This window comes from Pelophylax lessonae, assembly GCF_965119305.1.
Source record: "Pelophylax lessonae genome assembly, chromosome: 8".
NCBI classification, from domain to species: domain Eukaryota; kingdom Metazoa; phylum Chordata; class Amphibia; order Anura; family Ranidae; genus Pelophylax; species Pelophylax lessonae.
This window is the reverse complement of record NC_138775.1, coordinates 4,620,336-4,637,158: the sequence shown is the minus strand read 5'-3', so window position 1 is coordinate 4,637,158 and position 16,823 is coordinate 4,620,336. Positions and strand designations below refer to the sequence as shown.

Here is a 16,823-nt window from a genome sequence, read left to right as displayed (position 1 = left end):
TATGTTCCCATATAAAGCGCCGCATATGGGAGGTGAATTTAGCCAATTGCGTAGCCGGGAATGTTATGGGGAGTGCCCTGAATAGGTATAGAAGTTGCGGAAGTATGAACATTTTATACACCGCTAAACGACCGCTCCATGTGAGATACTTCATGCTCATTTGCATCGTTTCCTTCTTTATCTTAGCCAGGAGTCTAGTCATATTGAGCGGCAGGAGTTTTGAAATGTCTGCAGGTATGTCTATGCCCAGATAGTGGATACAATCCGAAGACCAGGGAATTGGGATTCAGGACTGGAGGTCTTTTTGCAGGGCAGGGACGACGCCCAAATTGAGAATTGTCGACTTGGATGCGTTTAATTTATAGTAGGAGACGCGGCTAAAGGCCTGTAACACTTTGTACGCTGCAGGGAGAGACTTAGAGGGATCGGTAAGCATTAGGATGATGTCATCCACTAACAACGTAATTTTATGATGCAATGCGAGGTATTGGAAGCCAGAAATGACAGGGTTAAACCTAATAACCGCAGCTAGGGGTTCAATCAGTAGATTAAATATCGTTGGGGATAACGGGCATCCCTGTCTGGTGCCGTTAGTGATGGGAAATGTTTTAGACAACTAACCAGAGGTATAAACCTGCGCGGATGGGGAGGAATACAGAGCCAGAATCACAGATAGAATTGGCCCAGAAAACCCAAATTTTAGTAAGCTGGCCTTCATATATCCCCAGTGCACCCGATGCATCTAATGTCAATGTCAGGATCTGTGTCATTACGTGGGTCACCTGCTGGTGGCACTGTTGTTCCTGGAACTGAGGGGCGCAGTTCCAGGGCCCACCAGCGGGTGTCTCCCAGCAGCTGGACTGTTCTTTTAATTAAGCTGCACCTGAGGAGGACTGCTGAGGGAATATAAGCCCGCCCTTCACTGAGGCTCAGTGCTTCAGTATTTTCTCTGCTAGCCGTGTCCCTGTCTGATCCTGAAACCTGTATCCTGAATGCTGTATTCTGATCCTGTTCCCTGTACCCTGCTTCCTGTACCTGGCTCCCTGCTTTCCTTGTCTCCTGTCCCTGTCCTGTCCTGCTATTGTTTGCTCCATCCTTTTGTATATAGTTTGTTAGGTTCTATTGGGGTTTTGTACTGTTATCATTTATATTTTGTTTACTTGTTTATGGTCACTGGTGTTGGTATTGGAGTATGTCATTTTGCTTAATAAACTTATTTACATCTTTATTCATCTTGGTCCTGATTCCTTGGTGCAGCCAACTGATCTGATCACCCTTGCTGGATGCCTGCATGTGGTATCCCTGACAGAATACTGAAGCCACTAACGATCAGATCGGTTGCACCTGGGAATTAGGAATTTTCTGGTTGTTGCAAGATGCAGTCAGAGGAGGTCTTTTATTTTTCTTTGCTTGTAACAGAAGACAGGGAATATTGTCGCCAAATTTTGAAAACTTACACTAGCGAGCAGTTGTTGGAATGCATCCGTCTGGCCCACTCGTTTGTTGACAAAGGCAGAGTTTTGTTCAAAGAGATTCAGCCACTTATTCAGCTCTGTGCAGAGTTGGCTTTATCTAATACCCCTAAGGGTGGTGATGATTATTCTCCTCCTTTTAGTGTCTCTCAGGTGGTATCTCTTGTGTGGCTCTTGGAAGATGATAAACCCTATTTTATTGAACATTATTCAGTGTATTCTCCAGAGGCCCTGTTGGATTGCATGAATGCTGTATATTCTCTAATCAGACAAGGGGGTTGTAAATTGAGTTTTGTTCAGGCCTTACTGCAAACCTGGTCAGATCTTTCCAATTTAGCATCAGCTAACTCACACCAATCCACTTCTGCCTCTGGACACCAGTTTTCTCAAAGTTTCTCCTCTCCGTTACCCGTAGCAACCACAGCTGCAGTTAGGTATGGTTTGCTTTCCACTGCTTGTTTATATCCTGGCTTAACGAGTTGCACTTTTCCTGCATTTAACTCTGTGAAAACTTCCTCTACTACTCTGTTGCCCCTAGCAACCTCTCAGAAATTCTCCTCTGTAACTGTCTCTCCTTTTCCACCATCTCCCAATACTGCCATTTCGCTTCCATCTACTTCACAATCTATTCATAGCCCTGCAACCACTAGCAAGATTTCTGTATCTAAACCTAAAAAGAAAAGGAGATTTTTCCCAACACATACAATTATACCTGTTACCCAGCCTGCTGATCCAGTGCCCGCTGATCTGGTGCCTCCTACTGAGCCTGTTGATCCAGTTCCCACTGATCCGGTGCCTCCTACTGAGCCTGCTGATCCAGTGCCCACTGTTCTGATGCCTGCTGTTACAGTGCCCGCTGATCTGGTGCCTCCTACTGAGCCTGCTGGTCAAGTGCCTGCTGTTCTGATGCCTGCTGATCCAGTGCCCGCTGATCTGGTGCCTCTAACTGAGCCTGTTGATCCAGTGCCCACTGATCCGGTGCCTCCTACTGAGCCTGCTGATCCAGTGCTCGCTGTTCTGATGCCTGTTGTTCCAGTGCCTGCTGATCCAGTGCCCACTGATCTGGTGCCTCCTACTGAGCCTGCTGATCCAGTGCCCACTGTTCTGATGCCTGCTGTTCCAGTGCCCGCTGATCTGGTGCCTTCTACTGAGCCCGCTGATCCAGTGCCTGCTGTTCCGGTGCCCGCTGATCCAGTGCCTCCTACTGAGCCTGCTGACCCAGTGCCCACTGATCCGGTACCTTCTACTGAGCCTGCTGATCCAGTGCCCACTGTTCTGATGCCTGCTGTTCCAGTGCCCGCTGATCTGGTGCCTTCTACTGAGCCCGCTGATCCAGTGCCTGCTGTTCCGGTGCCCGCTGATCCAGTGCCTCCTACTGAGCCTGCTGACCCAGTGCCCACTGATCCGGTACCTTCTACTGAGCCTGCTGATCTAGTGCCCGCTGTTCTGATGCCTGTTGTTCCAGTGCCCACTGATCCGGTGCCTCCTACTGAGCCTGCTGATCCAGTGCCCACTGTTCTGATGCCTGCTGTTACAGTGCCCGCTTGTCTGGTGCCTCCGACTGAGCCTGCTGATCCAGTGCCCGCTGATCTGGTGCCTCTTAATGAGCCTGTTGATCCAGTGCCCACTGATACGGTGCCTCCTACTGAGCCTGCTGATCCAGTGCTCGCTGTTCTGATGCCTGTTGTTCCAGTGCCCGCTGATCCAGTGCCCACTGATCCGGTGCCTCCTACTGAGCCTGCTGATCCAGTGCCCACTGTTCTGATGCCTGCTGTTCCAGTGCCCGCTGATCTGGTGCCTCCTACTGAGCCCGCTGATCCAGTGCCTTCTATTCCGGTGCCCGCTGATCCAGTGCCTCCTACTGAGCCTGCTGATCCAGTGCCCTTTGATCCGGTGCCTTCTACTGAGCCTGCTGATCCAGTGCCCGCTGTTCTGATGCCTGTTGTTCCAGTGCCCACTGATCCGGTGCCTCCTACTGAGCCTGCTGATCCAGTGCCTGCTGTTACATTGCCCGCTGATCTGGTGCCTTCTACTGAGCCTGCTGATCCAGTGCCCACTGATCCGGTGCCTTCTACTGAGCCTGCTGATCCAGTGCCTGCTGTTCTGATGCCTGCTGGTCCAGTGCCCGCTGATCCGGTGCCTCCTACTGAGCCTGCTGATGCAGTGCCCGCTGTTCTGGTGCCCGCTGTTCTGGTGACCACTACCCAGTCTGCTGACCCAGTGCTTGCTGACCCAGTGCCCGCTGACCCAGTGCCTGCTGTTCCGGTGCCTGCTGATCCGGTGTCTCTTACTCAGCCCGCTGATCCGGTGCCAGCTGATCCCGTGCCCGCTGTTCTGGTGACCACTACTGTGCCTGCTGATCCTGTGCCTGCTGATCCTGTGCCTGCTGATCCTGTGCCTGCTGATCTTGTGCCTGCTGATCCTTTGCCTGCTGACCCAGTGCTTGCTGTTCCAGTGCCCGCTGACCCAGTGCTTGCTGTTCCGGTGCCTGCTGACCCAGTGTTTGCTGATCCAGTGCCTGCTGAGCCACGGTCTGCCGCCCTGTTTGATGTGCCACTGTCTGTTGCCCAGCCTGGTTTGCCACTGCCGGATATCCTGCATGCCGCTGGCGCTCCCCTGCTTGATGTCCAGCTTGCCTTCAGTCCCAGTGTTGGGACATGTGTTGCAATGAGGGCAGGTGTATCCCTAATGTTACGCCTCTTCAGGAACTTGACCTGTGGGGTGCCAAGACGGCTTCCAGACCCTGGTGGTGGGGCGCATGATCAATTGCTGGACTCTGGTGGCACGCCTTCCGGCAAGTTAAAGGACTTTGGCCTAGAGAGTGCTAGAAGACCCGCAGACATGGAGGGGAGACCTTTTTGGACTTTCGGGGTAGAAGCACAATGGAGCGTCCGGAGGCCGCTCCTTAAAGGGGGGGAACTGTCAGGATCTGTGTCATTACGTGGGTCACCTGCTGGTGGCACTGTTGTTCCTGGAACTGAGGGGCGCAGTTCCAGGGCCCACCAGCGGGTGTCTCCCAGCAGCTGGACTGTTCTTTTAATTAAGCTGCACCTGAGGAGGACTGCTGAGGGAATATAAGCCCGCCCTTCACTGAGGCTCAGTGCTTCAGTATTTTCTCTGCTAGCCGTGTCCCTGTCTGATCCTGAAACCTGTATCCTGAATGCTGTATTCTGATCCTGTTCCCTGTACCCTGCTTCCTGTACCTGGCTCCCTGCTTTCCTTGTCTCCTGTCCCTGTCCTGTCCTGCTATTGTTTGCTCCATCCTTTTATATATAGTTTGTTAGGTTCTATTGGGGTTTTGTACTGTTATCATTTATATTTTGTTTACTTGTTTATGGTCACTGGTGTTGGTATTGGAGTATGTCATTTTGCTTAATAAACTTATTTACATCTTTATTCATCTTGGTCCTGATTCCTTGGTGCAGCCAACTGATCTGATCACCCTTGCTGGATGCCTGCATGTGGTATCCCTGACAGTCAACAACACTGAGGGTGTTTTGGCGGATCGAGCTACATAGAGTATGTTAATTATCCTCCTGGTGGCATCCGAAGATTGCCTACCCGGAGTGAAGCCAAGTTGATCTTTACCTATCATCAGTGGTAGAACAAGTTGTATGCGTTTGGAGAGAATCCTAGCGTAAATTTTCGCGTCAGAGTTCAATAAAGATATTGGGCGAAAATTCGCCGGAGTGATCGGATCCTTGCCCGGTTTAGGAAGCGTTACAATGTGCGCCCCTAGCATTTCAAGGGGCAAAGCGGACACGGACATAGCTTTATTTAACACTTCTGCGAGAGTGGGTCCTATATGCGGGAAAAAAAAGTTTGTAGAACTCATTGGGAAGACCGTCCGGCCCAGGTGATTTACCGTTAGGGAGCGTACCAATGTTAGATCTAATTTCATCAACAGTGAAGGGGCAATTAAGGGCGTCTAGTTGAGACTTTGAGAGAGAGGGCAAAACAGTAGATTCCAGGAAAGTCTTGATACCTTAGGTGGTGGGTTGGGGTTCTGACTGGTTATCCTTTAAGTTATACAGGGAGCTGTAAAATGTTGCAAACTCATCGGGAATAGCCTGTGGGTGCGAAATCTTATGTTTAGTCTCAGGATGGACAATATACAAAACCCGATATACAAAACACGATATACAAAACCCGTCTCCTTTCCCCTTTATTAGACATGTGCAATTCATTTTGTTACTAATCCAAATTTGGATGAAGTTTTCGTTATTCAAAGATTTGGATGTTTCAAAATTTCCAAATCACAATAGTAAAGAATTTCAACGAAAATGAAAAAAATAACAAAACAAATTATCTGAATTCGAACATGAATTCAAATTGAAAAATGAATTTAAGTTCACATATTAATTTGAATTTCAAATGGAAACATGTTGCAAAAAAAAAACAGTAAAGTACAGTATAAAAGTGAAATAAGATGACGATTCCTACTTAGGCTGCTTGATAGCATAAAAAAGAATAGAATAGAAAATAAACAAATAAAATAAAATAGAACAAAACAGAATAGAAAAGAATAACATAGAATCGACTAGAACAGAACAGAACAGAATAGAATAGAATAGAGCAAATATTCTTCTTCGGAAATTTGATTTTCAAATAAATTTGAATTATGAATCAATTTGGAAATTAAAAAATATACCAAATTAACTCCAAAAAAAAAAAAACATTCTAATATAATCAATATCACAAAACAAAATTATTACCTTATAAATTAATCCAAAACTAAACAAAACAAATGTTTGTGTTGTGCACACCTCTACCCTGTTTTGTATAATTTTTTGATTTAATTTAATATTTTGTGGATTGTTGTAGTTCCAAGGAATATTCGATTGCCTTCGGGGGATCAGGATGGATTTTGTTTCCTCCACTGGAGCAAATTGGACCATGCTTCATGTGGGGGGGGGGGGGGGGTTGCCTTCCTCTGGATTAACTGTGAGTATAGGATTTTGTATATGGAGGTTTTCTATTGGTTGAACTAAATGGACTTGTATCTTTTTTCAATAGGAATTACTATGTGTAACAATGACAATAACAATAACATATGTATCTTATCTTATCTTATCTGGTTCTTACCGTACCTTGCATGTTGGTTATCTATGTCAATGACACCATAAATATAATGTTCTTTATTGTAAATGTTTACCTGTCCAGTAATTTGGTAAAAAAATAAGTAAAAGGGTAAAAAAAGAGTAAAATATACAGTATTAAACAAATTAAATATATTATGTATATTAAATGAATTAAATTTATTAAAACATTAAATTAAATTAATTAAAAAATAAAAGGATGCCCTCCTTCTCCCCACATACTGGCCATAGCTATACTGTACATACTAAGTCAGGACGCATGTACGTATATAAACTCCAGATACACATCCCTGCACACACCACAGATAGAATAATAATTTCAATTATTATAATATGTTGGAGCTATATTTTAGTTTAAGTCTGACTTGAAAGGCTGTGAAAGTTTTTAATGCATGACCTGATTGTAATTTGGAGTATTTTCATTTTTCACTGCTTTGAAAGAAACCAAAATGTTTAGCCTAGAAATATCTGGTAATATATAATTCAACACAGTATTTTTTATTCATCATGTTTGCCGATTACTTAATCCTCAAAATAGAAGTAAAGGCAAAACTTTTATTTTAGTTTTTAAGAATAGAATTTTACATACAGATTTTCTGATAGCCTTGTCTGACACCTAAAAAGTCCAAATGATTTAATAAAAAAAATGTTTTCTAATGTTGTAAGCAATGTGCTGTCAATGATCCCCCATCAATCCATCGAAAAACAATATATTGGACTTGCTTATCAATAACCATACAGCTTTGGCATATAAATATATAAAAAGCTACAAAGGAAGACTTCTACCCATGCCACATCCAAAATTCTAATAGGAAAAAAGAAGGTTCCAGGAACACACCCTGCTTCTACTGGAATTTAATGGAATCACATGAGATAAATGTCATTAAATTATAACTTTTATTTACAATATTTTAAAATTCAAGAAATTATAAAGTGCATGAGCAGTATAAAAACATTTAAAAAAGCACACTTTTTGATATTTTTGTATTGTTCGTGTACTTGAATTTTAAAATATTATAAAAATAAATTATAATTTTATTAAAATTGTCCTTGTCTCATGTGATGCCATTAAAGTCCAGTACAAGCAGGGTGTGTCCCTGCAACCCCCTTTTTTTCCTAATATAAAAAACTTACACATATTTGGGGTCCCTGTACTTGGGATAAAAAGGAGAAAACAATTTAGTGAAAATAGTGGGAATAATATTATTTTATGCAAAATATGTTGCTCATTATTCAAACTAAAAGTACATTTTATCTTTCAATTTATCAGGTTTGTGCCAATTAAAGGCTTTATAGATGCAATTAAATCTTTGTAAAAAAAAATAAAAATACGATAGGCAAAATGGTAATTTTGAAGACAAGAAAAGCATACTGAAACTGCTACATTTGGTCTGTGGGTTACAATGATCCCTGGTCATGCAACAGTAAGTACAAGTATGAGCCCCTGGCAGATTTATATTTTATAAGGGTCATTACTGATATTTTCAGTTAACTGAAAATGGCACAGAAATACAAAAAGTGCCACATTTTGCAATTATATTTTCAGAATGATGCCTGGATTAACTTTAGGTAATAACAAGACCTCATAAGTACCTCCATAAGGTCTTTGTTCCTCAGGCTGTATATCAGAGGATATAATAATGGGTTAGTGAGGGCAGATATGACTGTAAACATGTTGCTGGAAGTAGGAACCAAATAAATACAAAGTATGGAGCCATAAAAGATGGAGGCTTGATAGGCTTTATAATTTTTACATAATTATTTACATATAATATATATATAAATATATAATAAATATATATATAATATAATATAATTTTTACAGTTTTTTAATGGATGGCCTGTTTGTAATTTTGAGTATCTTCATTTTTTACTGCTTTGCATAACCCAATATTTTTAGCCTACAAATATCTGTTTATAAATAATTCAACTTAGTCCCCGTTCACACTAAGGCGACCTGTGAGGCGACCTGGTTGCCTGTGAACGGGGCCACAGTCTAATATTTTTTTTATTCATCATGTTTACCTAAGGCAAAACATAATTTTAGTTTTGGACAGACTGGAGAGAGATTAGAACACTTGTTGCGTTTCTATTGCTGTTGTGCCACCATTAGCGAGATTCACCCTCTCTAGTTTGCACTCTCTCTCTTTGTCCTGTTTATCGTTATCATCAAAAGTGAAATTTATAGAACTTGATCCTCAAAATAAAACTAAGGCACAACTTTATTTTAATTTTTGAGAGGGATTAGAACACCTGTTGGGTTTTTATTTCTTTCTGTGCCACTGTAAGAAAGATTCACCCCCTCCAGTTGTCACCTTCTTTAATTGTCACTGTTATCATCAAAAGTGAAATTAAAAGAAAATCACACATTTTAGGTTTTCCCCAAAAAGGTTATTAGAGGGGAAACCTTCCAATCGGGACACTAGCTCTGGTGAACTAGGAGGCCCCAATGGATTCCTTTACCTTGCAGGAATTTTCTCTCATTTTCAGTTTTGGCTATGGGACAGGAAGTGAAGGTAAATCTCCCAAATGAGACACAGATGGCAAAAAAACCCCCCCAAAAAAACTGGACTTGGTTATAACCCTCACTTACGAAATCAAAATACGCTTGTTGCGATTTTTTTACCAAAAATATGTAGCAGTAAACAAATTGGCCCAAAATGTTAAAAAATTTTGATTTTTCATATTTTTTTTTTTTGTGAATATATATAGCAGAATGTGAAAAATATTGTTTTTTTTTTTTTTTTTTTCAGAATTGTCGCTCTTTTTTTGTTTATAGCGCAAAAAATAAAAATTGCACAGGGGATCAAATGCCACCAAAAGAAAGCTCTGTTTGTGGGGAAAAAAAGGAAATCAATTTTTTTGGGGTACAGCATCGCATGACCACGCAATTGTCCGTTAAAGTAACGCAGTGCCGTATCGCAAAATATGGCCTGGTCATTAAGGGGACAAATCCTTCCGGTCCAGAAGTGGTTAATCAAACTAAAAATTAAGTTTTTTCATATTTTTGTTTATTTGTCAGCTTTTACGCTTTAAAAAAATAACTGAGCTGGGTATTCATAAAAACTTTGTGCCACTTAAAGGCTACATTGATGCATAAAAACATATGTAAAAAATTATGGAAAGAAAAAAGTCAGAGTTTTTTTGAGGTTTCAGTTTGAGTTTCAGTTACTGAAACTGCTACATTTGGTCTGTGGTTTACAATGACTCCTGGTCATGTAAGTGTAATACAGCTATGGGTCCCCTGACATGTTTATATTTTATAAAAGACAATAAGTAAATTCATATTCATTATTCAAGCTACAATGTATTTATTTTTTTCAAATGTTTTTCATTTGTAAGCTTTGTGCCAGTTAAAAGCCTTATAGATGCAAAAACTTTGTTAAAAAATTATATTTAGGTAAAATTGTCATTTTGAGGAACAGCAAAGCATCCTGACTCTGTTACATTTGGTCTTTGGGTTACAATGCCCCCTGGTCAGGCAAGGGTAAGCAGGGCCGGTGTAAGGATTTTTGTCTAAACAGGCAAAGGTGCATTTTGCTGAATTCTGCCTAAGCTACCTTATGCTGGTGCCGGCCATAAAGGTCAATAAAGCCGGGAGCACCTGACATGTTATAAGGACATTACTGACATTTTTAGCCAACTGAAAATGGCACAGAAATACAAAAAGTGTCAAAGTTCACAATGATGTTTTCAGCATGATGCCCTGATTAAACTTAAGTGATAATAAGACCTCATAAGTGCCTCCCTAAGGTCCTTGTTCCTCAGGCTGTAGATCAGAGGATTCAGCAATGGGTTAATGAGGGCAGATATGACTGTAAACAGTTTGTTTAAATTGACCATATCGCTTGAGGAGGGAACAAAATAAATAAATATTAAGGAGCCATAAAAGATGGAGACCACGGTGAGGTGTGAGGTGCAGTTGGAGAATGCTTTCCTCTTTCCAGTCTTGCTATGGATTCTGAGGATGGTTCTGAATATATAGACATAGGAAAGAAAGGTAAAAAAAACGACTTCTAATCCTAGACTAGCACCTGTTAGGAATATGGCCACTATGTTTATGAAGGTGTCAGTACATAGTTACATAGTTACATAGTTACATATTTAGTGAGGCTGAAAAAAGACACAAGTCCATCCAGTTCAACCTATGTGTGTGTGTTTGCTTTTAACCGTACATTGTATACCCCTGTATGTTGTGGTCTTTAAGGTGTCCATCCAATAGTTTTTTGAAACTATCAATGCTCCCCGCTGATATGACTGCTTGCGGAAGAGAATTCCACATCCTTACCGCTCTTACAGTGAAGAACCCCTTACGCACTTTAAGGTTAAACCGCCTTTCCTCTAGTTTTAGTGAGTGGCCACGTGTCTTATTGTATTCCCTTACTCTAAATAGTTTGTTCCTTATGCTCGGGTCGCCAGTACAGTATTTGTACATTGATATCATATCCCCCCTCAAGCGTCTCTTCTCCAGAGAGAATAAGTTCAGTGCTTGTAGTCTTTCCTCATAGCCGATGTCCTCCATTCCCCTAATTATTTTTGTTGCCCTTCTCTGGACTTTCTCCAGTTCCAGCACATCCTTCCTGAGGACCGGTGCCCAGAACTGGACAGCATACTCCAGATGTGGCCGGACCAGAGTCTTGTAGAGTGGAAGAATAATCTCTTTATTTCTGGAGTGAATCCCCTTTTTTATACAACCCAGTATTCTGTTGGCTTTGCTTGCAGCGGCTTGGCATTGCATGCCACTTCCAAGCCTGTTGTCTACCAGTACCCCCAGGTCCCTTTCCATCCTAGACTCACCCAGAGGTTCCCCCCCTAGTGAGTAGCTTGCTTTCTGGTTTCTGGCCCCCAAGTGCATTACTTTACATTTTTCTACATTAAATCTCATCTGCCATGTAGTTGCCCACCCCGTTATTTTGTTCAGGTCTGCTTGCAAGATTTCCACATCCTGCATAGAAGATATTGGCATGCCTAATTTAGTATCATCTGCAAATACTGAGATTGTACTAGATATCCCCTCCTCTAGATCATTTATGAATAAATTAAACAGGATTGGTCCCAGGACAGAACCCTGGGGGACCCCACTTTCCACACCCGCCCAATCCGAGTACTCCCCATTAATCACCACCCTCTGTACTCTCCCCTGGAGCCAGTTCTCTATCCAGGTACTCACCTTATGGTCCATACCTACCTTCCTTAGTTTGTACAGTAAGCGTTTGTGGGGAACGGTGTCAAAGGCCTTTGCAAAGTCCAGATACACCACATCCACAGGCTTACCTTTATCTAAGTGGCAGCTCACTTCATCGTAGAAGGTTAATAGATTGGTTTGGCATGAACGATTTTTCATGAATCCATGCTGATTACTACTTATAATACCGTTTTCATTACTAAAGTCTTGTATGTGGTCCCTTATCATCCCCTCCAAAATTTTGCAGACTACAGATGTTAGGCTGACCGGCCTATAGTTACCCGGGATATATCTCGGCCCCTTTTTAAATATTGGTACCACGTTGGCTTTTTTCCAATCAGCTGGCACCATACCTGTCTGTAAACTATCCTTAAAGATCAAGAATAATGGTCTGGCAATCACCTGACTGAGCTCATTCAGAACCCTTGGGTGCAAGCCATCCGGTCCCGGGGATTTATTTATGTTAAGTTTCTCTAGTTTAGCTCTAAGTCTATCCTCTGTTAGCCATGGCGGCACTTCCTGAGGTGTATTATTTAGTTCGGCCTTACAAGCGGGGTTCATGTAGCCCCCCGATTCCTTTGTGAAGACTGAAGAAAAGAAATTATTTAACACTTCCGCCTTTTCTCTGTCCTCAGTGGCCATTTTTCCTTTATCATCTTTTATGGGGCCAATGTGTTCTGGCCTCGCTTTCTTACTGTTTATATACTTAAAGAATTTCTTGGGGTTCTTTTTACTCTCCTCCGCTATATGTCTCTCGTGTTCTATTTTAGCCGCCCTGATTTCATCTTTACATTTCTTATTACACTCTTTGTAATGCTTAAATGCTGCCAATGACCCCTCAGTCTTGTATTTTTTGAAGGCCTTTTCTTTAGCTCTAATATACATTTTTATGTTGGAGTTTAGCCACCCAGGGTTTAGTTTTGCTCTTTTAAATTTATTTCCCAGTGGAATGCACTGGCCCACCCCCTTGTTAAGTATGCTCTTGAAGCACTCCCATTTTTCCTCCGTGTTCTTTGTTCCCAGGGTTCTATCCCATTTGATATTTTCTAGCAGTGAGCGCAGTTTAGGGAAATTGGCTCTTTTGAAATTCAGTGTTCTTATATTACCCCTATGCTTCCTATTACTGTAATTAATACTGAAACCAATTGACCTATGGTCACTGTTCCCTAAGTTGTCCCGTATTTCTATATCCGTGAGCAGGTCTGTATTGTTGGTAATCAGTAGGTCAAGTACCGCATTGTTTCTTGTCGGTGCATTCACCATCTGACCCATGAAATTGTCCTGCAAAACATTTAGGAACTGCCGAGCCTTGGCTGAATGCGCGGTTCCTTCTGCCCAGTCTATATCAGGATAATTAAAGTCCCCCATTATAATGACATTTCCCATCCTTGCTGCCAATCCTATCTGTAACATGAGGTCCACCTCACCCTCCTCCCTCTGGTTTGGGGGCCTATAGCATACGCCCAATATTACCTTCCCCACCGTGCCTTTCCTTTGAAGCTCTACCCATAGGGATTCTGCCTCGTCCATAGCTCCATTATTAATATCATCCCTCATATTTACCTCTCAGTTATCCCCACAAAATCGAAGTCCTCCTCAAACATCAGCAGCTCCAGCTCTCCCATCTTGTTGGCCAGGCTTCTGGCATTGGTATATAAGCCTCGTAATTTTGATGTTTTTAGGCTGCTCTCTTGATTTTTCCCCGTACCCACCCTGGGTATAGGGGCTCCGAACACCCTACCGCTAATGCCCCCATTTCTGCCCTCTGAAACTTGCTTTCCACTGGCTAATTCTACATCTGTACCCTCCCCCCCATTCCCTAGTTTAAAAGCCCCTCTAACTTTTTGGCCATCCTCTCACCCAGTACGGCTGCACCCACCCCATTTAGGTGCAATCCGTCCCTACCAAAGAGCCGGTGACCGACTGAGAAGTCGGCCCAGTTCTCCAGGAACCCGAAACCCTCCTTACTACACCAGCTCCTCAGCCACTCGTTAACTTCCCTAATCTCCCGCTGCCTCTCTGGTTGGCTCGAGGTACAGGTAGTATTTCGGAAAATACTACCTTGGAGGTCCTAGTCCTCAACTTAGCGCCTAAGTCCCTGAAATCGTTTAGGACTCTCCGTCTTCCTCTGCCTATGTCATTGGTACCCACGTGTACCATGACAGCTGGGTCTTCCCCAGCCCCACCCAATAATCTGTTCACCCGATCCGCGATGTGCCGAACCCGAGCGCCCGGCAAACAACAGACTGTTCGGCGCACACGGTCTATGTCACAGATTACACTGTCTGCCCTTCTAATAATTGAGTCCCCTACCACCAGCACCTGTCTTTCCTTTCCCTTTCTCCCGGCCTCACTGGAGAAGTTCGTCCCCTGGCAGCTAGGGGCGTCACTCTGCTCCAGCAATGCTGGTCCCTGACTGGTTTCCCCAACATCACACAACGGGGCGTATCTATTGGGGTGCTCCAGCCCAGGATCAGCCTCCTTGACTTGTCCCCTTCTACCCCTCCTAACTGTCACCCCTCTGCTCTGCTCTGATGCCTGCACCTCCGATACTCCGCCCACCTCTGTGCAGGCCCCTGTCTGCACCTGATTGGTACAATCCTGGCTCTCCTCCGGTATGGACATTCGTCTCAGTGTTGCCAGCTGCTTCCCTAGATTCAGGACCTGAGCTTCCAGGGAAGCAACGTGCTCACATTTTGCGCATTTGTATTCGCCCTCGATCGCATGACCGAGGAACGCATACATATCACAAGATGTACACCGAGTCGCATCTCCACACCCGCCGGGCATTGTACCTACTATCTAATGTAATTTGAATCAAGTGTGGAAGATCACAAAAGAAGTTGTGGATGGGAGTTGTTCTGCAGAAGGACAACCTGAGCAAAAATAAAGTATGAACCAAAGAGACTGAACATCCTACAACCCAGACCAGAGAGGCCATATGAGCACACACCCTCCAAGACATAATTCGTTTGTAATGTAGGGGGTAGCAGATGGCAATGTAGCGGTCGTAGGACATAGCTGAGAGCAAGAAAATTTCTGAGGAGGCAAAGACGAGGTAGGAAAAGACTTGGGCTATACAGGCAGGAATGGATATTGATCTGATTTTTGTGACCATATCATAGAGCATCCTTGGTGCGGTCACTGATGAATAGGACATGTCTAGAATGCCAAGTTGGCAAGAAAAAAATACATTGGGTTGTGCAGATGGTGGTCAGTGAGGACCAAGAAAAAAATAAGAAGGTTTGTGATAAGAGTCATCAGATAGATCAGAAGGAAAATCACAAAAAGTCCATTCATGGTCAGTGGATGGTCTGATAAACCCACAAGAGTGAAATAAGAAATCTCTGTCATATTCCTCATATTATTCTTTTTTTTGTTTAAATTTATCACTATAATACAGTAATACAATTATGGATCTGAGGAATTATTAATTGGAAAACATTCATTGTGTGTCCGCACAATATACTCAGGTTTACATCTGTACATTTGTACCAGCTAATAATTTATTCTTATATAAAATATTGGCATTCCCTAATGAGAGTTTATGTGTTGTAAGAACACAAAGCTGAAGGTCTCATTAAAGGTCTTTTAGGATTTAATTTATAACACCTTGGGAACCCCTTTTTCTATAACAGTCTTTAAAATTTGAATTTCAAATATTTTATAATATCTTTTTTTGTCTAGTGGACAGAGGGACCTAAAACACTATTAAAAAAAAAAACAAAAGCTCAAACATCTATACATACAGTTCCAAATATTATTCAAAACGCACCCGCATCTGGATGAGAGCCCATTCACACTAGCACGGCTTGTGAGGCGACTTGTGTAGCCCCAAGTCGCTTGACATAACAAAAGCAATGTTAATCAATCAGTGCCGTCTTAATTGGCACTACTGAAGTCGCTCCGACTTCAGAAAAGGGTCCTGTACTACTTTGAGGTGACCTGTGATCCGACTGTCCCATATACTTCAATGGGAGTCGCCTCCTTATCTTAATTGACACGACTTGTTATCAGACTTTCCAGGAAGAAGAAATAGATTAGCCAGGCATTCCCCACAGACAAAGTCGTCTGTCTCTTCAAAGTAGTGCACAAGTCTCTTCCAAGTCTCTTCCAAGTCTCTAAACAAGTCTCTAAACAAATCTTTTCAAGTCACGGGACGACTTTCTGGTCGTGGTAGTGTGAACCGGCTCTAATAGTGTAGAAAAGCAGCTCACACAATTTGTTGACAAACAAATTCAAATAAATAACAACATAAAATGAAGTGCTTAAAACATAATAATAATCAACATAAGAAATTTAAAGTATAAAAAGTCCCAGCATAAAGATCAAGAAAGGCTATAATGTGCCCAAGAAAACAAACATGAATATAAGCCATCCTCACCATCACCTGTGAGTACACAAAGCCTCTTACCAGAGCGTATTGACCCTCAACTCATGGAGTGGTCAAATAGTATAAATCCAGGATTACACAGCTTACACAGGAAACGATCCCCCACAAGCTCATCTGAACTGTTCACTTACAATCCCAGCATTTACTCCACATGAACCCAAAAAAATATCCAGCTTCCATACATATCACTCACATAAAAAGGCAGACATGACAGCCTCATGGTGCAGTATTATAAAAAACCTCAAAGGTTTATTAAGAATGGTTAAAATGCACTTAAATTAAATATATAACAAATTGAAATATCCAAACAAATCACCAATAAGATGACTGTGGTCCTTGGCGTCCTAGCGTGATGACATCACATGTCCCATAGCTCCGCCCTATGCGTTTCATCATATAGTGACGTCGTCAGCGGCACTGTCAATGCACTAAAAAAAGTTTAGGGTCAATACGCTCTGGTAAGAGGCTTTGTATACTCACATGTCACAATGTGGATGGCTTAAATGTATGTTTGTTTTCTTGGGCACATTTGAGGTGTCTATAGGCTTCCTTGAACTTCATGCTGGGACTTTTTATACTTTAAATCAGGGGTGTCAAACACAATATCATCGCGGGCCGCATCAGCATTATGGTTGCCCTCAAAGGGCCGGTTATATCTGTAGGATGTCCAGAGC

General features: G+C 42.6%; 1 pseudogene across 1 annotated transcript; it reads right to left on the bottom strand.

Annotated features, from left to right (window-relative positions):
- Positions 1-10,264: 10,264 nt before the first annotated feature.
- LOC309561612 (olfactory receptor 1G1-like) lies at positions 10,265-15,056 on the bottom strand (annotated as a pseudogene). Its single transcript has 2 exons — positions 14,556-15,056; positions 10,265-10,650 (listed from the first exon to the last, which is right to left on the bottom strand). The product of its transcript is annotated as an olfactory receptor 1G1-like (transcript).
- Between the last annotated feature and the right edge of the window lie 1,767 nt (positions 15,057-16,823).